The sequence below is a fragment of the Serinus canaria genome, chromosome 1, assembly GCF_022539315.1.
Source record: "Serinus canaria isolate serCan28SL12 chromosome 1, serCan2020, whole genome shotgun sequence".
Classification (NCBI taxonomy): domain Eukaryota; kingdom Metazoa; phylum Chordata; class Aves; order Passeriformes; family Fringillidae; genus Serinus; species Serinus canaria.
The window spans coordinates 82,245,699-82,270,928 of NC_066313.1; the positions used below are offsets into that span (position 1 = coordinate 82,245,699).

The 25,230-nt window shown below is 39.0% G+C and overlaps 1 long non-coding RNA gene across 2 annotated transcripts; it reads right to left on the minus strand.

Moving 5' to 3' along the window:
• Window positions 1–24,799, minus strand: LOC127059579 (uncharacterized). 2 transcript variants are annotated; one of them, XR_007777523.1, is made up of 3 exons: window positions 24,529–24,799; window positions 3,331–3,390; window positions 1–3,072 (listed from the first exon to the last, which is right to left on the minus strand). It is a non-coding gene; the product is annotated as an uncharacterized LOC127059579 (long non-coding RNA). The 2 variants fall into 2 exon arrangements; XR_007777524.1 differs by lacking the exon at window positions 24,529–24,799 and adding an exon at window positions 24,333–24,410.
• Window positions 24,800–25,230: the final 431 nt, after the last annotated feature.

Genomic DNA, 25,230 nt, shown 5'->3' on the forward strand with positions numbered 1-25,230 from the left:
CTCCAGTGATTTAGCTATAGAGTACACCAGAAGCTAATTATTTTCTTGCAGCACTTACAATGCTAATGACATATGGACTGCTTGCAAGAAAATTGGTTTTACAAGCTGAAGTGATAGCACAATCGACAGGCACCAGTCCATTTAACTACCAGTCCCACAGAACATCACATTAACTTTAGCAGAAGTCCATGTACGTGCTTTTTTTTTCCTTTTTTCCCCCCTATAAGCTATTTTATGCTAAGACAATACCCTTGAAGTGTGAGTAATATGCTGGAGATCGTCACACTGAGTACTGGTGAATTTTAAACTGCCTCAATTTGATTTTTGTCTTCATAGTCCTGGTTTTTCTGTTTCATATCCTTAGAAGACACATGTTCCTGTGAGGCTTCCTAGAAAAATACTCTTAGGGAAAAAAAACCAAACTTAAAATAAAATAAAACACACTCTAATTAAACAGCCATATATTTGCAATATAACTAAAAATTAGAAAGGCAAAATGGCATATGATTTTCTGGGTTACCTGTGCTTGTCTTCTAGTGATCACCTCCCTGCTTGGACATCTCACGTGTTTTAAAGACACTTAAAAAGTCCAGCTAGCTGGTTCTCAATGTTGCTGTAGTGTTTTCTGTAAATACTTTTCAAAACTGAGAAAGACTTTGTAATGCAGGTATTCAATAGTGTAACCATCCAAGGCAAGGATCTTGTGGCTACACTACCTTTTCATAGGATTGAGGAATAAAAATGAAGAAATCTCAGCAAACCAAGGAAATCTATTTTTTTCCCCCAATGGATATGTTAATTTCAGCTGCAAAACATGAGATTCCTTAAAGGGGGAATCTGACTGTCCTTATCACGAGAAAATGCTTCACATCACCTTTCAGAAAGCAGGATGTCACTAGGATTTCTGAATCTGGATTAAAACTTCCTGCAATCAACAACTACTCAGAGAAATCTGTTGTGGATAAAAGCTAACAGAAAGGATGTCTTCACTATTTTGTCATCTAGACAGAAAAATAGATTTTGTGCATAGACTTAGGATGTCTAGTCTGCTGTGGCAGAAGGAGTGTTAATAGTGCAACCAAATCCAAAAAACAAAGTCAATGAGCCAAAAAAAAAAAAAAGCCTGACATTAACTGCACAATAGCAAAATTATTGCTTTGAGCCTTTGGGGCTGGAAAGCGGCTGACCTTAATCATTCCACCAAGAAAAAAAGAAGGGGAACTCGTAACATAGATTAAAAGAAAATAAAAATATCAATGGGTAATTTAGGATCAACTGAGCCTTGTTAACATCCTCAAACCATCTGTAACACCTTCTAGACAGGTTTTAAAATAGTACATGATTAGAAAAATATCTTAATTGTCTCTTGCTTAGAGGAAACAAAAAAGCTTTTACTGTTGGCAGCAAGAAGGGGTGGCAGGTAGGTCTCATGGCAGAGTGACACCATTCAAATATTTTTACTACTTCAAGCAACACAGTGTCAAAACAGCAAAATCATACTATCCTACTCCAAGAGCCAATTGAGTGCTGCAATTTCCTGAGTATATGGCAGTCATGGCAATAGATTGCTCACTGCACACTTTGTCCCACAAAGTTTCTGTGATTAACTGTGTGGCACATCATGCTTTGATTCAGCCTTTTCAGATAACACAGATGTTTACTATCACAAGGTATATGGTGCTGTGAATACCATACCTTTGGCACCTCCCTAAAGCAGGTCACAAGGGAATTGTGCATCTCTGGGCATTTCACAGGACAAGTGAACTGAGTGGGCTTACTGTTTTGTCTCTTTTAATGTACACTGAGGAAGCTTTCTATTTGGTTCCGTGTTTTGGCACAAGGCATTCATACTGGAGGAAGGAGAGGGTCCACACACTGCTTCTTGAAGTTGTGATTGAAGCACATAAAAGGGATTAAGAGGCAAAGGAAGGTGAAATGCTAAGACACAGAGAGAGACTGCAAACTCTGATTTAGGTAGATTCCTTAATTAGAAAAAAAAAAAGCATTCTATGTTGATAAAGGTGTTTTGCCTCATTTTCCCATTAAAAATGTTGTATTATGGGAAGAGGCTTTTATCTCTGATTCCTCAGCCTGAGAAAGTGCTGAAATACTATTCAAGGTTGTGTTCAATATTTTAAAAAGAACAGGAAAAAAATCTTTCAGACCAATCTGCATCAGAACATCAGTGCATCCCTCTGAGGTATTTCTCGCTGTGAAAGACAACATATATTGCTATTATTGTCATCTTTGGAAAATACAGAATTCTTTTGTTACACATTTAAAATTAGGTCATGCTGCAGATATTTGTAATGAACCAGTGCTACCCACTCACATGACAGTTAGCACCTTCTATGTCTATTAGTAGATAAAGAACAGATGCCTCCTTAATATGTCCCAGTACAGCTGATTTAAATTAAACAATTAAGGGACAATTTTATGCAGCTTACAGCATGTTTTGTTGGAGAAAGAGTAAGTATTGCAATCAACATTTCAGACTGATGGTTTTTCCCAAGAAGACATTAATTTCCATCCCTAAGGATCTGCATTGCAAAACTGCCTCAAGCTTCTTTTGGCTGGCAACTTCAGTGGCTGAATCAAGAGCAAGGGGAAGAGAAAAATTTTGTGGGGAGAAAGCATTATTCTTGGGGGGTTTGAATTTGTTGACACTTGAAGTTCAAACTTAACTGCAGGAAAGACTTGTTTTTTCCAGGAGTTTCTTCTCAGCTTAATCACCCAAGTGCTACTGTGCTGGGGACTTCAGTGCAGGAGCAGTTGTGCAATACAGCAAGCTTCCTTTCCATTCCATTCCATTCCATTCCATTCCATTCCATTCCATTCCATTCCATTCCATTCCATTCCGTGTTGGGTAGCACTGAATGAGAAGAATTGCATGAATTTCAGCTGGCTCCAGTCAGGGCTTGCTTGGTCCTCACCACACTGCCTGCCAGGCAGCAGGAAAGAGCCTGCTCCTCCTGGAAACCTCTCAGGTCTGTGCTCTCAGACAGGCAAATCCTCTTCTGGGAACAGCCTTTGGCTGTTTGGCTTTTTGATGTCTAGTCCTCATTGGAAATCCTATTACAAATAACAACAGAAACAACAATAATAAGGAATAGGGGAAAAAACACGGAGTCTGCTGTTACCACTGGTTTTATCAAGCCCTTGATATTCTGTTGAGTCATACTCTCAATCATAGCATGCATTAATTATTTTGAACAGATAATCTCTGAAGGCTCCTGCCATTATCATCACAATTTTGGGGAGCTCTCTGCTCCAACCCTTCTTGGACTAAATTAACTGTCCATAGAACTCAAACTGTGCTTGGTACTATACCTGTTATTTTTTCTTAAATGTCAAGAGGAGCTTTTCTGGAAGCTTGTGTTCTTTCAGCATCTGTCAAAAGATTAGACTGCTATCAGCTTAGATTTTTATCACTGAAGTTGATTATGTTGTAAAAATTTCAGCATCTGACTGCATGCTGTTTGTTAATAATTTGTACCACTTCAATATTATGAGCTTAGATGGTGAATTTCAGCAATTAATACAATTCTTGTGGATGTTCCAGGCAAGCAGAATTTATACAAACCTGGAACAGGGAATTTCTGGTGAGTATGGACATTTGCAGTGGGAGAAGATGTAACTTTCTCTCGCTGCCTTTCAAGTATCTTTGTTAGCATTTCTATTTTTGGAAGCATAAAATTGATTGGGAATATACTTATGTATTGCAGCATTAGGTGATAAATCTGATCCAAATACTGCTCATTCATCCAAAGGATAACAATAAACATTATTCATTCAAGCAGTCCACTCTAGCAAACTCTACCTAATATTTCAGACTACTCCACTACAGTAAGAGGAAGCACAATAATTTCAACTGTAATTGTTCTCCCTGGGATTTTTTTTTAATGGGTATGAAAACATCAAGCTGTCAATCTTACTGCAGTTGGCAAAAGACGATTTCTGTTAGTGAATTTTTACATATTTGATGCCATGCCAGGATAGGATAAGCTATATCTCTCACAAACAACAAAAGGTAAGAGTTTTAAAGTTCAAGAAGCATATTAAGAAATATAATATGAACATTAGCAACTCATTGTGGACCAGATTTTTATAGATGTATGTGTTATGTTCTGAATATACAAATTTTGCATTTGCTTTCATGTCAGTGCCTTAAAACAGAAGCAAAGTAACTGGCTGGAATTAATCAATGTTAGCCACAGCATAGCTAAGAAGACAATTTAGAACAAATCTTGAGGAAAAAAAATTGAAATAGCTTTTCTTTTTTATTTTGTCCTAATAATTTCACTATTACCCTTAAAACACATATTTTAGATGCACGATAAAAATTCTGAAAACCTCTCTTTTATCTGGTGTCAGAGATTCCAATGGACATAGAATCAAGTTTTTGTCTCTGAATCAATCAAGGGGAGAACTTAGCAGTGTATGGATATTCTTACTCACTTTCCTTTCACCATTGAATTCTTTTTTTCTTTCAGACATATGAAGAGTAATGTTATTGTTTTTTCCTCACAAAGGCAAGGGAGAATAGGAGAAGGTGTGAGTGATGGTCTTTGTAGTTTAGGGAAATTCTGGAGCAAATCAGCAAGAGGTCAGTGTCAGCTATAAATAATTAAAGCCATTAGGGCAGCATTAGCTCACTGGGTCTGATTTCTGAATAGCACAGGTGAGAGTTTAGAGGAGGGCCACTGCAAAACTCATTAAGTTCAACAAGGCCAAGTGAAAAGTCCTGCATGCAGCTGAGGACCATCCCAAGCACAAGGACAGGCTGGGCAGAGGATGGACTGAGAGCAGCCTTGAGGAGGAAGACTTGAGGTGTTGCTTAATGAGAAGCTCAACGAGATCCATCACTGCACTCACAGCCCAGGCCTGCTGTGTCTGGGATGCATTAAAAGCAACTTAGGACAGCCCTGCTTGAGAAGGGAGGTTGAATCAGATAACCCACTGTGGTCCCTTCCAACTCTGCCCATTCTGTAATTCCATTCTTTCCCTCTGAATTGTAGAGCGGATATTCAGCTAAACCGAAGTTTCATCAGGCCTTCAAAAGATACTTTAAAAGGTGAAGACAATGCTACCTCTCTCTTTGAAAGTTTTGTTCTGCATCTTCAACTTGAAAATTTACACATTTACACAATTTCAGTTGGGTTTTTTACATTTTTACTTCTTTCTGTCCTTTTTGCCCTACAATGTTTCAATGCACCAAGCAAAGATTTAGCCCTTCTGTGATAGGATCTAGGGAGCAGCTGCTTGGACAGGGTGTGGGACTCGATGATCTCCAGATCCAGGTACCTTCCAAACTCAGGCATTCTCTTATTCTGTGAAGTACTCCATGTGGTAGGACTGGAAAAGATTTTATGGACCACAAAATGAAACTCTCCCAGCTCAGCCACAGTCACACAGATCCACAATCGGATCTCTGAGTCTTTCTTACGACTCAGGTGAATATTTTTGGAGAGAGTCCATTGACAATAAACAGAGAAGGGTGAAACAGTCACATGGCCAGATGGAGATTATTTGCCACTGTACTTGACATTCATCAGCGAGGGAAAAGCTCACCCATGGCTGCTGTTTGCTGAGCACACTGCCATGGGACAGGCAGGGGTAGCACCAGCTCTGCAAATAACTCTGGGAATGTGAATCCACTTTTCATATGCCATGCACAAATGAATTCTTGGCTTACTAAATGCAATTTTTGGTTGTTTGCAAGCTCACAGGACTAGGTGAGATTTTGGCATATGAGATGTCCTCAAACAATTATACTGACCTGCAATTTCCTTTTTCCTAAACAAGAGAAGTCCAATAGGTCAGTAGCAATATTTTTTCAAAGAAAGTGTACATAAGGCCATAGCAAGGGAGAAATGAAGGAACACTGAAGGGGAAAAAGGAGTTAATGTTTAATCTTTGGTTGAGCTGTGAAATTTCTCTCTCCTTCCAAAAAATACAGGAGAAAATGGAAATAGGCAATAAAAATATAAACCAATCTAAATTAAAATAAATAAAATTTCTCTCATCCTGCTTTTTGCTCAGTATGACACAAGAGAATTCATATTTCTGTCTTAAGAGTCACAGATGTTTCTAATTCTCAGCAGGTTATTACTCACACAGTAAGTCAGCAAACACAAATGTGCAGAATATGGTGGAGAATTATTTGCTACTTATTCATGGTGGCTTGCTTCAGGAACATCACTTTGTTTCTGAGCTTATTCCTTGGACTCGTTTGTAAAGACAAATTAAAAAATCACTAAAATTTAAGTAATAAGTACAAAAAAAGAGTAGTTTTTTTTAATGGAAATTAGCTTGGCATACACACGGTTTCCAAAATCAACTGTATCCAGAGCTGGTGGGCAAAGACACATCTTCCCACAGAAGAGCTGAGCAGGAAAACACAATCAGAGCTACATCTCACTGGTGTTTGACCTATGTGGCACCCATATAGTGTAGAGTTCATTCCTCTTAGCTTAGTTAATTGTAAACATATAGATCTGAGATCCTTACTGAGATACCCAGTGGAGTGAAATCAGCACATTCTGAGGCACAAATGTCCAGAGTAGTTCTGGAGACACACATTTGAGTTCAGAGGTTTACCCCTGAGCACTACAGGCTTTCCCCCCTGTCTTGTGCAGGAACTTAAGGTGACCAGATCAGAGACCTCAGATGATTCTCAGCCAAAATAATGTCACTCCTATTTTCCTTCAGAATTTCTAGGATAGAAATTCCAGGATAAAACTAGCATTTGCCTCCTAATATGCAATCTGACTGGAATAATGAAATAAAGTATTTGAGAGATGACAAGGTGTAATTTAATTACTAATTACACAACTGCATGCATCTCCAGAAACTGCATGGATTCCCATGAATTTACTTACTTTAATTTTGTAAGAACATAGACTTTTGTATAGGATGCTAATATACTAGCTCCTGGGATGAAATTTTATTGTTCATTTTCAATTCATTCTCATAGACCAGAAAAACCCTAAAGACTGCCTTTGCAGAACTGTTATCCAGCTGGTGCTATAACACAGCATAGTAAAACATAACAATGTAACATGGCATATAACATCACATAACATATAACACAGCATAAAGAAACATAACACAACACAACATAACAAACATAACACAACATAACATAACATAACATAACATAACATAACATAACATAACATAACATAACATAACATAACATGACATAACCCAGCTCTTAGTGCCTTTCAGCCTATGCAACTCACAGCTTATTTGACCTGAAATTCTGGACACTGAGGGGAAAAAAATTAGTTGCAGTTGGAGCCCAGGTAATAGCCTACTTGAAGTGTGATAGGCTGGGACCAGAGTAACAAATCTGGTCCCTTTGGATTTGAAATCTGCCTTGTAAGCTAAAGGATAGACTATCAGATCCTGTGGCACTTCAGTTATATAACAGAAAGAAATAAGTGTGTTTTTATGCAGAAATATAACAAAGGTATAAAAATGATTAAGAAAAAAACCCAGCTTATAAACTATATCCATTCCAAGCAGTTTGAAGCTTCTCAAAGTACCTAAAATGATTATCAAAAAACCACCTCGACAATCTATGAAAATTATCTGCTACTGTGATTTCCCCACTTAAAATATTTCTTTAATCAAAGAACACTGCAAGTAAATCTAACAGAATGAGTGAAGAGAGCTGTATGATTCTTATAATTTCTGCCAATCACACAATCCAATAAATTCTTTGTGTAGCAATCTCCCTCTCCATGATGTACATCTTTCTTGGGAGAGAGTCAAGCTGCAGATACCTGAACCATGACTCGTGGACTTTGGCTCATTGGTTTGAAAGCTTTTGGGGATGCTAAAATAGACCCTGAGAACTGAAGGGCTAAACACAAAACTGCATTTGGGCCGCTGCCAGTGCATGTCATGGAAGCTTTTAATAAAAGACCAGGCCCATACATCTCACCAAAAGACAGAAAAAAATCACCTTAACCAGCTGATCTAAGTTATTTCAAGGGGTTTTTTAAATTAAATGAGGGAAGGGAAAATGGGAACCATGAGCACATAGCCAATGCTTGGGTAACTCTTAGCAGGCACACAGTTGCCAAAGTGATAAATCTGGGTAGCAAGCAGTTGAGCAGTCAGCAGCTGAGATGAAGACAGCCTGTCCTCTAATAGAAAAGCTCCCCTGGAAACATACTCTACTGTGCAAAAGAAAGCAGTGATTTTTAGTATTCCTAAACAAATACTTCACCAAATTTCCTTGGGCTCTCAGGTACCTGATGTACATCAAGCCTCCCACAGATTCTGCTTCTTTCAGTTCAAAGGATCAAAAAGTTCACAGTGGCCACAGGCTTTTCATTCTTGTCAACTTGTAAAAATTTTCCAGCTCTTTCTCTGTGTCTAGTGATAGCCTTTTGACCCCAGTAGCTGCTTTTCCTGCCTTACCTGCACTCATCTTCAGTTCAGTTTTCACTAGCAAACTTTCACTTCTTTAGTTTAGCCATCTTTGCATATAGTAATTATTCCTTGTGCCAACTACAGTTAAACAATTACAAAACTTTCCTGCAGTGGTGACAGAAATATTAGGTGGAGAAGTAATGTTCATCAGTAGTGAAACCTGAGCTCTGTTTAGTGTGCTCTTGTGGAGGACAGGCAATTAATCTCTCTGGACTCCAGGTAATGAGAAGACTCCTTGAGGTCATTTGAGCCTGTATCTGCAGTATGGACATGACCAGTAGGGAATCAAGAAAGTTCTCTAGTGACTGACAAGCTGTGCTGTGTCTGACTTTTCTCTCAATCACCAGTAAGCCTGGCTCTGAATTTGTAGTGAGCTCCTAAGAGTGGAAAATCCCCATGAAATTCATTGGTCAGTGCACCCCACATAGTTTTAATCAGTCTTTGCCTCCTTTCACAGTCAGTGGAGACACATTCAGAGGGCAATTTCTCACAAACTTAAATAAGGAAACTTCCCCTTGCAGGCATCAGCTCTCTCCACTGATTACAAAAAGGCTCTTAGCACCATAACAAGAGGTCAGCTAGTTCTTGGATGGTTGAAATTAGGTATTAATATTTAATATTATCAGTGGAGATAAGAGATAGTTCTTCATACTATGTAAATAAACACAGAGACAGGTTCTGCTAGAAAAAGTTTACAATTTCAAGGACAAGGTTGAAGTAGTCAGTAATACAAATGGGTCTGAGTTGGTATCAGAAAAATGGTTTGTGATCATGAAAATCCTGGGCTAGTGTCTTTCTAAGGTTATGCATTATCTTAATTATGCAACACCAAAGGTAATTTTTCTTAGGAAGTTTAAACACCTAATCTATTGGACAGTCACATCAAACACATTTCAATGGCCAGATGCTTGGTAATACACACTTAGGGGAGCATGCAGTTCTGAAAGTACAGAGCTTTAAAGCAACTACATTCTGTGACACATCCTGGCTTTGCAATTTTTGCACAAGAGAAGAAAAACCTAATTGCACCAGGACATCCACTCATGCATCCCTGTTGCATCTCTAGCACCCCTCAGACTGCAAATATGATTTATTAACTGACTAGACAAGCTGACCAGTATACTGGAGATGTTCGGAAAGAATTCCTCTTTGGTAGATCTAGAAATTAATTATTATTTCTTTGTCAATTTATGATAATTTTTCAGAAGAATCAGACATCTCTGTATAAAAAAAGGTTATAGGAACCATTATTCATTTTAAAAACTAAAGAATTCAGAGTTAGGCCAGAATATCATGAGAAACACAACTGGTTCCAGTATAATTAGCTACAATGAAGAGTTAATTGCTATGTTATTATAATATTATTTCCATTATTCTGTTCCAAAAAGGAAATTACAAAACATACAGCACAGTATTGTTGTATTTCATAAATACATTCAGAAATTTTAAAGTATCAAAATTGAGATGGCTTTGCTTAAAATTCCATTCACTGTTACAAGTGCTATTTTCAAAGGGGAATATTCATCTCACACATAACAGAAATAACAGATAGGAACTTAAATTTGGAAGAAGGGAATTGCATTTTGAAAATAATAACCCAAAGTTTCTTATGGATCTGAAATACGGAACATCTATGCCTTAACCCAAAGCTTGACACAGAAAATACCTATTTTTCTTAAGCACAGTAAAAAGCTTCATTCTGAAATGTACACTCTTTTTTTTTCCCCACATGTTCATATCCTTTTGAAAATAACTCTTTATTCTGAAGGCAAGGGATGTATTTTTTATTCAGAATATTAATAATGTTAAATATAATGTTTAAGCTTTCAGGAACATACTGATTGGGGTTTCCTCACAATTCTCCTGTGGCCACTATAAGGCTTGACAAAAAGAAAACAGATTAAAAATCAGCCTCTGATAAAATAATAAATCAAATATACTCTAAGAAGGAATAAACATTGGATATGCTTTTTCAGGGAAGACACAAAACAGAGGAGGAAAACAGCAAAAATAAAATGCAAATCCTAATTTTAGTAGTTGACATATGTCATTGTTATAGCAGCCTGCAAGTTTTGTTTAACAAAGGCTAAATTCACACAATCACAAGCCTTGAGTTATTACATATTCACAACATATCATTTGTCATCTGATATGGATGCTCTCCTGACACTGAAAATGTCATCACCTACACAAAGCAGCACAACTCAGTCATATGGAGCCCTGTGAGCAAACCTTAAGTGTGCATGCTCCTAGGAAGAACTGTTAACATTTTTTCTGCTTTCTGAGTCTCAATTTTTATAAAGTATTGGTCCTAGTGCTGTGCTTATGTCTGTACAAAGCATCCAGGAGCACACAGTGAAGTGACCTGATCTGACCAAATGGTTGTGTGTCCACCTACCTGACTTGTTAGGCTGCTGTTTCAGGCAATGGAGGGAAATGGGTGCTTCTGCACTGTCATTGCTCTCCTTCTCAAGCAGATGTGTAAAGGCAGATACACCCCACCCCAGCAGGGCCCTATTTCATATCACTAACTCTAAAGAGATGTGAGGGTGACTGGCTTAGAGAAGATGCTGTCACTGTGGACATTCTGCAGTTAGCCCATCTTTATGTCAGAACTACAGCAAGCACTAACAAATGCAGGAAAAGAAACAACTCATGAACCTAAAGGGGTGTTTTGGAAACAAGATTTGTAAAAATGAAGTAATAAAGATCCACTGGTAATGGTGATGACAATAGTTATTTTTATGAGCCTGGATCTTCCCAAACATTTGAATTCCTGGGAAGATCCAGGCTCAAAAAAACGACCACTGCTGTTGACTCTCAAGATAAAAATTGGAGTTTAAAGCAAGATGATCAGAGATTCCCCACCGAGGGTACAATGTGGAGCAGGCATCTGTCTTGAAAAGACAGTCTGAGCTATCCTCACACTAAATGGCTGAGATGCGTTTGAACTCCTGCTCTCTCTGGAGTGCAGGTACTTGACTGAGACCTTGGACAAAAGTGATTTTGTCTGTCCACTTGCCATCAGACCTCTGCATCTCAGTTAAATCCTTGCCTACACATCCCTTTGAGCCAAGTTTGCTTGCCTCTTTGACATCTTGATGGCAAGAATGCTGTGCTTTTGCCTACTTAAGTGTTTTATGACACTTCTGGAAATGTTTGCAAGGAAGGTGAGACACAACAGATAGATACTCCACAGTGAAGAAGAAGAGATACAAAAAGAACAAAACCCCTCACTTGACAGAGATTGTTCTTATACTGCTTCTGCTTCCCATTGCAGACCTATTATGTTAAAAAAATAATGCAAGGAAAAGAGAGTTAAAACTGTGGGGGGAAAAACTGAAGCTCAAACTGTAGATGTCATAACTGAGAGTGGAATATCTGTGACTTCATGCATTAAATATTAATAGAAAATGATAAATGCATTCTAGAAGATGAAGTGACCTTTGAGATAAAGTCACGAGATGTCTATCTAATAATTGCATTAGCACTGCAGTGATATTTCATACTTTTACAGAAATAGACTTTATAGTCATGTAGCTCTTAGAAGAATATTTATTCTATATCTGCTTTACTTTTATTGAATAGATTTTTTTCGTAGAACAAGCAGGAGAGCAATATGATAGGATCTAGATAAATCAACCAGAAATATCTACATATTTTAACAGCAATGGAGAAAATTCCAGCTTCTTATATTTTATGCCTCATCCTTCTTAAGCTGTAGATTTCATTTACTCTCCATGCAATGTTTTTCTTTTAATCTACAGACACTGACTGGATTAACCAAAGCATAGAAATTATCCTTTTAATAGGAAGTTGTCTCGGTTTAGGGCAAATGTGGGAGAAAACCTCTAAAAGGGGGTCCCTCTAGAAAGCAAACCCACATGGCCCCTCCCCCCAACCGGTTCGGGAAGGATTCCTCGGAGAGAAGTGGAAAGAACCTGTTTATTTAACAGGCACAGCACCCTAGCACACAAAATGAACAATACCAGATGACACCACTCTTTCACTGCTCTGAAAAAGATGACAAATTTAGAAAGTCTCTCCTGGGGGTGGTTGCTCTGTTAACAGTCCCTCCAGTGCTGGGGCAGCTGCTGCAGCCACAAGGTGCAAACTCTCGGTGTTTCCCAGGTCCCAGTCCAGAGCAGGTTCAGGTAGGTCCAAAAAAGGGAAAGGAAGAACAGTCCATGGAAAAATTCAGACTGCTTAGCTAACCTAACTAATGAGCAGAAGCAAAATGTAAGAGCAAAGCAGGAGTAAAGCAGAAACAAGAGCGAGAGCAGAGTGAAAAGCCAGGCAAAAAGCAAAAAGCAGCACGAGGTACTGCCCCGTCTGTGTGTCCCACCAGCTGTGGGGGAACGGTTGATAAGAAACCAAAACAAAACATTCACTCTTCAGAGCCAGTCTTGAAGGCACAGAACATAATATCCAGCATAAACAGAACACACAAATGGGGATACAAGCATGATAATGTCACCCTAGGACACAAGTTCAGTGGGATGAGATATAAATATATAGTTGCTTAGATGACTTTACAGTGTGCTTGTGTTTTTTTTAAAATGTCTTACTCCAAGAAATTCCAGTTTCAGAGTGTTTGGTGTAGCTGCCCAAACGTTGCTTTTGGAAAAGCCTTTGCATGAGATTCCACTGTAATTTCTTACAGAGGGGAGAAAGTGTCACATTTTTGCTGTAATATGCTTATGGTCTAATCTGGGATGGGAGAGTTAGGGATGGCAACCAAGACCTGGTGAATTAAACCTGGGCTGTCATGGCTTTATATATTCCATGTTCAGTGGGGGATGGTGGGTCCAGTTATGCTTGTTGATGTATATTTTCAAAGATTTTACATATAAGTAAATGCATGTGATTTTGGTATTGATTTTGGCATGGGGAATTTATACTCAGAATTTTATACTGAGAGTTATAAATGCATGAGACGATAACGGGGATTCATGTATCTCACACTGTTGGCAGCACTGCTGTTCCCATACCTGTGCCATACCACCTGCTGAAGCTTCACTATGCACAGCACCTCTCCCTCTCTCTTCTCCCTACGCCCACGTCTCCAGCTGGTGCTGCCTCCACAAGGCCTTTGCTTACAAAGGTAAGGGAAAGAACTGCTTGCACTCATCCTCACTCCCTTCTCTTGTCACAGCATTCCACCTTCTTTCAAACAAAGCATCAGCAAGGAACAGCTGTACATATAGGACCCCAGAAAAAGTCAGTATTGGGGATGGCATCCTCAGAGCAATAAGGACTTTCACTGGGAAGCAACCTCCTGGGAACAGACCCCAAAAATATTTTGTGATCAGACTGTATAGTATAGAAAAAGCAAAGAGAAGAGACCTTGGGTCCTCACCTGTGAATCTCTGTACTCACACTGATACTCCATCCAAGGTGAAATAATATTTTGACCTCAGGATGCTTTTCTTTGAAGTGTGTCTCACAAATGCTTTTGGCAGGACTGCTCATCATGATTACTCAGCATGTCATCCCAGTCTTAGATACCACAGGGAATGCATGAAATCTTTGGAGCTTACCGTGAATATCTTTGCCTTCTAATCACACCAGTGAAACCGAATAGCAAAGTGTTCTCCTAACTATGTCTTTGAATGACTAGCTCAACTCAGTTTATCAGGATAGTGAAGGAGAGCTACTGACAGAAAGCCTAAACATCACTAGTTCCTTGACTGTCTACTACAGGTTGTTATGTTAAACAATGATTTAGTACCGTGTTTTGCAGCAAAGAAATATCCCTGTCCCTCAAAATGAGTCTGTCACAGGCATCTGTGATGTTGCCAAAGAAGTGCTTGCAATTGTACCTTTTTCTTCTGCCAACTTATTGAGTATATAAATGCATAAATATATACATAGATATGACACTAGTCTGTCTTTTTAAAGACAACAACAGTTCTGTTAGTCTATATGATACACTCAAGGGTCTAACAGATATAAAATGAAACTGTTAAGAGTAGCTTCCAGTCAGAGAGGGCTGAGCAGAATTATGATTACCTCTTTTGTTTTAGGAGGGATCCTTTTCAATTATTTGCAGCACAGATTGGCACTTATTTACATTGCAATGAAAATCCACTGTGAGCTCCTTTTTAATATATTTATTATAGCTCTGGGATTGGTTTTCTCCATTACTGCTTTTCTAAACAGTAATTTCCAGTTTTCTATCTCTGCCAATTATTTTTTCTCCATAAATATGCTACTTTACATTTATCTATTTTAAGTCTCATTTATTTTTATCTTCCTCTGCTGGCTTGCCAAATACTCTGCAGCACCGCTGCTCTGCGCTCTTTTGGATGGACCTCAGCAATTCACAGCCATTATCATTAAACAAACTCCTTGTATCTTTCACCTTTTTTATTTTCTCTTCTGTTTATTTCTGTTGTATTATTTGCTTGGATTACAATTCCTCATCACAATCATAATGACTAAGTATTTAACTGCTGTTTCTCTGCCAAGATCAACCAAGGCCAGCATTCTAATACATCTGAAAGTCACCGATAAGGGCCCTGAAACAGACATGAGATGCCAAGCTGGGTTTGGATCTTTAGCTTCTCAAAGAGCAGTGTTGTACAGAACTGATGTTTGATTGCAGTCCTCACTTTTTGAGACTGATTAAATGTCTGACTCAAAATGGAAAAGAAAACCTAGCTTTAAAAAAGTTTCTGTGAGTTTTAAGGCAATTTTTTAATTTCCTATTTATGTCTCCTTATTTTGAGATTTCAGGCACAGAACTGTTGGGAAAATTGGTTTTGACCCAAAAGAAAAAAAGATTTTGCATTGATCAATTTAGATTTTGTTACAGTCTGATTTTCAGGCTGCAGTTTAGAAAGGGGAGGAATTATCAAGCCTCATGTTACAGATTGTATACAAATTGGAAGATCACAACCATCATGAGGTACATGGCATGTTGCCAATTCAGGATGGTCTCAGTTCTCCCTATTCATTAATATGTCTATTTTAGACCTGTCAAAACATGAAATTGTTATTAGGGAAATGTCAGAGATATTAAATAAGTGATTCAGAACCAGACTTCTGCTTTGTGATTTTCTCTTCATTCCTGGATGTATACACTACTATCAGATTTATGGGTTTGGCTATTAACAATTGGAAAAACTGTAACAGGAAAAAGAAAATAAAATTGCAAATGTTAAAAGAAGCTTTTATTCTATTTCTCAGAATCTGTCAAGTATTTCTGTCTGTTTGTGAGACTTTTCTTGGTTAAAACCGTATTTCTGGTGCCAAGGAATCACTTCAACAAAGTGAACCCAAATAAAATACCAAATTTCAGAAAATAAAAAAAATGCCTAGGAACAATAAGGAAAAACTCCCAGAACGGTTTCTGGAAAAGACTGACCAAAGGCCCATGAATTGGAAACTGTATTTTGAGGAAGGTTTCATGCAGATATTGAGAAAAACTCTTTTCCCACAGCTGCTGGAGAGCTTAGAGCTGTCTGCCAGACCATTATACAGGGAACATGCTGGTACTGAATGTGTTTCCTTATGCTTGGGCCATTGACAACCTACTGGAAAGTGTCAGAAATCCCTGTGTGCCTGAAGAAAAAATGAGAAGATGCAGGGTACTGTGATCTCTCCCAATTCCTGCCTGGGCTTGCAGCAGGTGAAGAAAGCAGAACAACCATAGGGGGACAGTGGTGTCTGAGGCAAAAAATGCAGTATGGGTTCCTTCACCAGACAAAGCCTCTTGCAGTTGCACTTCCTCCTGCTTCTCCTCTTTGCCTCTGCTCAGCTGGGTCTTTGCTCTGCTCCTACTAGTGACTCAGTTTCCTGGGGCCAGGCAAAGGGGCCATTGCAGGGGTCCAAGAGATGCCCTAAGTGCTGTCAAGAACAGGCAGGAGCCCCATGGCTAATGGGTTCAGGTCTTGCCATCACCTAAGCAAGAGCCTCACAAAGCAGTCACTTGGTAACTGCTAAGTGGAAAAGAAATATTTGACAACACAGGCAAACAAGGGGAAAAAAAATCTCATGACCTGGAGCTGAAAGCAGGCATATCCAGAGAGCAAGTACAAAACTCTTCAGAGGATAATTATCCACAGACTCAGATGATAACATTTCCATTGAACTGGATTATTCACACTATATTTAAATACAGATTTAGATTAATCCTCCACAGAGTAATGGTCTGCTCTGATTCTGTAATTTTATTTGTGAAGTTCTGTAATTTTATTTGTAAATTAATCTGTCCTTACTACGTTGTTGTGAGTTTGGTAGGTTAAATTTTTGCGGTTTTTTTCTAACTCTCAGGTACTTGGTCTCAAGGTCTTCCAACAATTTCTTGCAATTAGACCTAGACTTTACTACCCTGTATAAATAAATGCCATCAAAAAATTCTGTCACCCAGCTATGCATGTCTTTGAAAAGCTCATAAAACAAGTTAGAATCAATAGTCAGTGTAGTGTAGTCAGTGCCACACCTTGAGGAGCTTGAACACACTTTTTATCCCCTTGTTGAAAAAAAGTGTTCATAGGGCATAGTTCACTCATTTAAAGAAGAGATTTCTCCTTTCTGATGGGAATTTTATCTTTGTTTAGAGGTAGGGGAAGGTCTGTTCTGCATCAGGCTAGTAAGGGAGTGATCTCTGATTATGACAGAACAGTGGGGGATAGAACTTCCAGTCAGGACCAGCCTCCCTTCTGGGAAGTGAGAGAGAGCCTCCTTGCCCTGCCCCCCGGCCATGGCATCAGATGGGATGGAACAGTGAGAGATCTTGGCCGTGCCCACACAGCTCCAGGCTCCACCCTCTCTGGCCACTTAAAAAATTAACCTTGTCCTTGGGTGAAACTAGGGCACGGGGACACCATTTCTCCAAGGCTGCAGAACTTATTAGTGTTTGCCTGGTCTCTTGCAGGAGTCAGAGGAATTGCCCTAGACCAGAGCAGGGTCACACTTTCCTAAGGACAGGTCTTGACTCCCCCGCCACATTCAAGCACATGCACACTGACACAGATCTGGCTTTGGGTTCCTTCCAACCCAAACCTCTCTATGATTTTATTGTTTGTTCAGTTTACAGTGAGCAAAGGAGGAGAAACTGAAGGAGATTCCTGTGTACCTGGAAAATCCCCATGTTTTCAGGAAAAGTAAGGCTCTTTTGAGCAGTACATTTAGCCCTGAGGAATGCTGAGTTCTTTGCTGCCAGCAGCAAACCTAATTTATTCAGTAATAACATTTCCCAGGGTAGAAATGGTGACTGCAAGCCAATTCTTTCATATCAGGAGAAATATCATATTTCTCTTGTAGTTTTTAATTCTAGTGAATCCCAGTACCCAAATGCAATCAGTTATGTAAGGAAGAGATGGTAAATTTTGACAGAAATAGACATATCTCTGTACAGAAGGAGAAAATAATGAGCTTCCTTTAAGCTGAAGGAAAGTAGATGGAAGAATAACACAGAACATTACAGGGAACTTCCTACTGGCTTAATATGCGTGGCATGTCGTTAAATTCCTCACTCCTTAGTCAGACAATAATAGACATGAAGTGCTATGGAGTCCTTTTAGGATTATGCCATTATTCTAGAGCCTTTCTGAAAAAAAAAGAACTGTTATTAGGTCATGTTGCAAGAACAAAATGGGCAATGCATATTTTCGTTTTTTAGCTTTAGGTCGAGTAAGAAAAAACATATTTGAAAACTTTCTGTACCAGCTCACTGACTCATTTTACTGCCCAACACTCACGTCAGTGCTAGGGCATTGTGTGGAAATGTATGTTCATGGGGGTGCTGGTTTGGGCTGGCGTAGCGTTAGCTTTCTTCACAGTGGCTGATGTAGGTCTGTGTTTTGGATTTTTGCTGAACACAGGGTTCATAATAAAGAGATGGTTTTGTTATTGCTGAGCAGGACCTTCAGAGAGCCAAAGCCTTTTCTGCTTTTCCTACTGCCAGGGTGACAAGGAAGTTGGGCGTGCATGGGGGATATGAGGAAGACACAGATGGACAAGTGACCATACTGACCAAAAGCATATTCTATACCATGCAAAATCATTCCCAGTGTATAAACTGGGAAGAAGAAGGATGAAGGGGGGTGGGGTTGTTTAGAATGATAGTGTTTGTCTTCCCAAGTAAGCATTACATGGCATGAGTCCCTGCTCTCCTGAAGATGGCTGAACACCTGCCTGCCCATGGGAAGCAGTGAATTAATTCCTTCTTTTGCTTTGATTCTGTGCATAGCTTTTGCTTTCCCTATTAAGCTGTCTTTGTCTCAACTCACTAATTTTCTATCTTTTACCCTTCCAGTTCTCTCCCTGATCCTGCTGGTGGGGGAAAAGTTCCCAGATCACATGGTCATGCTTTCTCCAGTAGAGCTAGTTGTCACAAATTGCTATAGTTCTACATTTCTAGATGTAGTGGCACTCAAAAACAAAGGCAAGTATTTTAGAAAATTGGATGGAAGAGAAGCTAAGAACAAGGACTTGAAACAATGCAACATTTACATAATGTATGCCAGAAACTTTTCCTTTATTAAAAAATGTTTTCCAGATAAATAACAGGCGCTCAAGACAGCCATTATTTTCCTCTGCAATCATCCTTTCATGTAATCTATAAAAGTATTCTCACAGGAATAATTACAAAGTATTCTGATGACTACTATTAACAATCAACTGAATTGCATTTCAGAATAGTTCCTCTCAGATTGTGACCATTTAAAAACTATTGTCAACATATGCCCAGAAGTTTGGAGAGGAAATACACTGAGCCTGCAAGGGAAGCATCAAAAAGGAAAGACTGAGCCAGATAATAGACTACTTGGAGGACAAGGAATTGGCAGGATGCTTACATTTAAAGACTTGCAGTCAACTGTTCAATGTCCAGATGGAGGCCAGTGACGAGCAGTGCCCTCCAGGGTAGGTTTTGGGACCAGCTCCGTTTAAAATCTTTGTCAGTGACATTGGCAGGGGGACTGAGAGCACCATCAGCAAGTTTGCTGGCACCACCAAGCTGTGTGGTGCGATCAGCACATGGAGAGGGAGGGATGCCATCCAGAGAGACCAGGACAGGCTTGAGAGGTCAGCCCTTTCTGCAAGCTGCTCTAGTAGAAGTGTCCCTGTCTATGGCAGGGAGGTTGAGACTAGATGGTCTTGAAGGTTTTTTTCAAATCCAGACCTGTCTGTGGCTCTATGAGAATTAAAAACAGAGTTGCAAAGCTACATTTGTGAACAGAAGGATGAACAAAATGATAGGGTTCAGGCTCATGGGGAAGTTTATAATTTTCCAAGCTTTATGAGAATAATCCTTGCAAAACCTCCTTAGAAAGAAAAAAAATAGGGTAGACTTTTCCAAACTATTTTTAAATTCTTGAAAAAGATAGAACAGTAGTTTAGGATAGAACAATAGTTTAAATGACCTTGTTTAAGGTTATCAGCAATGATTATTTTGGCTTGCATTACAAAGCATGTAATACTGGATATTTTTGTCAATCTCTGTCACAGACTGTGAAAACATTGCTGGCAAAATCAATGTGTGAGTCTTCCTTTTTTTTTTTTTTTTTTTTTTTTTTTTTTTGCCTGAATCTTTTCTTTTAGGAGTATTTTCATACCTGGAGACTGGTAGGAAGTAGAAGTGTAGAAAAAAGTCAGTTATTCAAGGTAGCAGAGATATCTTCTTTTGAACTACCATTTTATAAGCCCTTGAAAGAGATTTTAAAGAAAAACAACACAGATATAAAGGCTTATAAGAAGTTGAATACCAAAGGTAGAGCACTTAGTCTGCTTCAATAGCTTTTTATTGATAACAGATTTTTCAAGACAGGCAATGAAGTGGGTTAATTTATTTGTACTTAAATAAAGCACTTTGTCTGACAGTCATAGGAAATCCTTGATGGCAACAAAAGAAAATCCAAGGTTAGCAAAGTTGAATGAAGCGGAATTATCGGGACAAAGGAGAGAAAAAAAAAAATACTGAAAAAGACTGTTTCTTAAGAATTAGACTTGAAATTGTCCCTGCTGTAGATGATAATAATTGACTTCTGGCAGGATCAGACATCCATTTCCCAAGAAGAGGAAGCCCCTACCTTCATGGGCACAGGCTTCCAGTTCCATTGATACTTTTTCCCACCTCTTTTCACACTGTTTTGAGATTATTTTTTGTGTTATTTTTGAATACATTGTACCCACATGAACTCAGAACTCCCTCTGATTGGCTACCCATTTCTTTTGGAACAGGAACTAACAATATGTACAAATATATATGTATATATGTCAGAAATCTTCATATGATTATGTAAGGAGAAGAAGGACAGAAGGTTGTGCCCTGATCTCTTCCTGTTCCTGCTTGCACCAGGTAAAGAAAGCAGAATGGGCATAGGGGGACAGTGGAGGTTGAAGGAAAAAAGCGAAAACTTCTGTAAAAGCCTGACCTACAAACAATTTCTTAGTTTAACTGATGTTCCATAGTTTAATTTTTAATGTGTGAATAGTAGTGGGACAAACACAGCTTTTTCCTTGCTGTGAGTCAGAAATGTAAACCCAAGTTCTCGGGGGCAGGGAAAGTTAGCTTCCCAGGGCATCCCTGTGGACAGAGCCTCTGGCTCCTGTCCAGTGTGGGATTCACATTCTCTGAACCTGAGAGAAGCAGTGAGAGGAGCAGAGAAAAGAATGATCAAAACAATTCTTATCTCATTTGCTGCTCCTGCAGATCCACCTCAGTGGACCCTCTCTGAAATTCCTGAGGCTCAGGGGTCTTATGCCTGGAGCTGAGGAAAAACTGTTATTTCTTTCCATCTGTGTTTGCCTGTCTGGAGCAAACATCACAACTACTGTACACCTCCCATGGCCTGGGATAGTGCTCCCCCTCTCAGGGGCTTGCTCTGTCCCCAGCTTGCTGGCTGATGCTGGATAGCACACACACAACCTGCCCAGTCAAACCGTCCCACGCAGCCTCACCTCGATTGTCACTGATAAGTCAAAAAGATCGACCTCCATTAGAAATCAAATGAAACTCAATTATCAACAAAGTTGATAATCTGTGTCACAAATTAATCTGGCCATGTGAGATATTTTTGCAGACATCCCACCTTGGCACTCTAAAACATATTAAAATCCTTTAGCCAATCCCTCTTTTTTTTGGTTTCCCCTCCACTCTTTCTACATTGCCTTGAATTGTGAGCAATAGAATTTCAGACCATCAGACCAAAAGACTGAGTGATCTTTAGTGAATTGGGAGTGGGCACTAGAAGAAAAAACCCAATCAGTGATACTCTGTAATCAGCTTCTGGGAGTACAAAGGAGAAAATGCCTAATTTAAGATGGATCATGTCTGACTTCAGAGATGGATGAGGGTGACGTGTTTGGTTGTAGTAAGTGTGATAATGACCAAGAATGTGTCTCCTGGTCCTGTGGCTTGTCCCAATAAAGACTGTCCTCTGACACAAATAACACTGCTACAGCTACTTTACAATTTGCCCTGCTCAAATATCCAAAGATTCTTCAGCCTTTTGACCACATTTCAGCAAGTAAGTAGTTAATTTTGATCCATGAACCATCAACCAGAAAATTTGCAACAGCTCTAGAGGCAATTATAGCTGAAAAATGAAAGGCAAAATGACTGTTCATTTTAAACAATTTTGATACGCTAAGGCTAACATTTCTCAGAACTACTTACAGTGTGGCTCAAATTTACATCACAATAAAGGTTTAAAATTCAGCTTGTCTAAGAAGCTGGACTGCTATTTTTACAGGTGTTTCTTTGGTAATAATTTCCATGTTATCCAAGCACTTTAGAGGAAGAGTTACATGTGCTGTGAGATTGTTTGAAATGTGTCTCAAGATACTTATGGTGCACTTGTTCTGAGCACAGGACATTTCATTTAAATGAACATCAGAGGAAAACCCATGCAGCTCAAGTCTGAAAAAAATTTACACCTAAAAGCTGCCTACCAATTCCCCATATAAATTACTTTTTTTATCTTTTTTTTTTTTTCAAATAATGTTATTATGTTCACAGATTGTTTAGGCCTAAAGGAACTACTAGATTTAACTTCTTGTTTAAGATTTCACCTCATTCTTTTTATTGCAGTTTGTGGTTAACATGAGAAATGTGTGCTGTTATCAACTTCTTTAGCACTCAGAAGTAACAAAAGCAAGTTTCTCTGTGCTACTTAGAAGAGCCTTGTTACCATATTTCCTCACACTTTTTATTGTACTGTTTCTCACAGTGCTTCTGAGATAAGGAAATGGCATTGTTTTCATTTTGCACATGATGGGTTAAAGCAATTTGCTAAATATGCAGGTTTGCAACCTCATTGCTGTAATTCCACAAATAATTGAATAATACAAAGGCTTAAAAGTGTGGTTCTGGAAGTACTATTCATGCAGTGACTTGGCTTACAAGGCCCTTTTACGATTGTTAGGAAAGGTTTTTGCACCTGAGCTGGTCTCCATGACACATGGGCTAGTCTACTAGAAAACCCAGTGCCTTAAACTTTGTTATTTGGGGCCAAAGGCCACCCTGTGGAAGTGGAGTGCTGCCGCTGAAACCCTTTTTCTGTGCCCAAATCACTAGCTTCTCTTGCTGGTGTCAGTCAAATGCTCTAAATATATCTTTTCTGAGGCGTGGGAGATGCCACAGAATAATATGGCTCATAGCAGCTTTTATTTCAGTGGGCACAGGCATCCCCTATGTCCTGCATCATGTTTGTCAGTGATGTGGGCTCTCTGGGTACTGAATCTTGCTCATGTTGTCTTGTTTCTATTCATATGAGGTGACAGAAGAAGGTATTTCTAGGGCATTTCATTACAGTGTGCATGTCTGGGGCTAGATTCAGGTGCTCATACACATGTAGCTAATGCCATTTGAGACTCTCTGGGTTATCCAGGGTTTTCCTGGGTCTCACAATGTGATACAGGTTCTGCTGGAGACCTCTGCCTATCTGGAGGCAACTGGAAGCAAGGCCCACACTGCTACAGGGTGGTTACATGTCAGGATTTCTATGCTATTCCTGTGCAAAAGAGCAAAAACTTTAAAAGAGGCTTGTTCTTACTTATTTAGCACTGAAGGAAGTCAAGTTCTCAATTAGATTTAGCCACCTGAAAGTGAGATCAGTCTCACCCTGGGTACGAGAGGTTTTATTGTAAAGTTAGGTTAACAGTAACACTTTTCAAAAAAATATCAGATAATTTGTTCTTCAAATGCTTCCTGCTCTGGGAATACTGAAGCACATATATGTTTTGTAAGTCAGTTTCAGTATTCACAGCTATGAAAAAACTAAGAGCTTAAAATTAACAAAAACCTCTCGAGGCTTACTGATCAGCAATATATGTAATTTTGCTGTATCATTAGCTGTAATATTATTTTAGATGTAACATGTATATTTGTTACATATATTGTCCTTTCTTTGTTCACATATTATAACAGCAGGGTTATAAAGTATGACTAAATGTGCAATAATTTATGCAGCATTAAAAACCCTTACATACTCATTAATATGTGAAATACTTCAATAATTTAAATATTCTGTGGAATTAATGATGGGGCTAGAATAATTCTTCTGGTCTTAATGCAACATTTAAATAACATATAGTCCCAGAACTAAGATGCAACAGAAGAAAGTAAAAACACCTTTCAGTTTAGCATTTAATCAGAAAAAACTGGTCCAATATTTTAGAGAATAATGAAATTCCAGTATTGACTAACAAATCTGAACTTATCAAAGAGAAAGGAGAAGCACTCAACACTATTACAACACTTGACACTGAAACATTTTCACTGAAATGCAAATGCATTGTTTTGAAAAATGCTTCTAAGTACTGAAGCACATTCAATTTTTGTAGGGTTCATGCAAGAAGTAAGCACTGCGTCTTCAAGTACATTCTTTTCAAATGAATTCTGAAATTACTGAAGTGTTTAATTTGTATTTACCTACCATTTATAGGGCATGAGCTGGAGAACCACAGTGAAAGTGCTCCATATAGCTCTAACAATCTGCTTCAAATTTGACTTGTAGAACCTAAGCAGAGGGGAAGAAGTCCTGGGTATTTTGTTGTCTCAGCCAACAAACACATGATTGATGCTGCTACCTACCTGTCAGCTGGCAGAAACAAGTATTTACACTCACTCACCTGTGTCCATCAGGTTAATTTCTTGTAGTAAGTGGACAAACAAGGAGAGGAGAGGGAGAGGAGAGGAGAGTTCACTCCATCCAAGAAATGGCATGACTATTTTTTTTTAATCCTTTAGGAGCACTACTTCAGCAAGGAGTGTTACAGTTTTCCAAAGAAAGCGATGTAGCTCCTATTGTGTTTATTCCAGAGGACTGTAAAAGTAAGGGCTATGGTCTTCTCACATTATGAAAAAGGGGGAAACAAAAGTAGAAAACACCCCTACTGAAGCTGTCTGAGAAACAGTTACACTGGAGCTGGAAAAAAGGCCACCCTTTGGACAAGCAGGCTTTAATAGGATAAATGAAAACAGCAAGTTGCCTCTGGTGAGTCACACTGAACCAGCATTTAAACAATAACATCCATTGTCTGTTTCATACAAATTTCTGCAGCAATTATGTCCAGACAGAAGTGCAGCCATACACCCTGTTATGCTGGTAACAATGGACACATCCCCATTTGTGAACAGAGGCCAGACTCTGCCAAAGGACTCTTGGATGGTCTGTGGGAGAAGTATGAAAACTCATTCCAGCTAGGATTCATACTCAAATGGCTCTGCCAGCTTGAAATTATTCTTCAGAGTGTGCCAAATACAGCATGAAATGCAAGTCAGAAAGGGAGGGTAGCTTACCTCTTGCTGCTGACCACGTGGATGTGAGAATC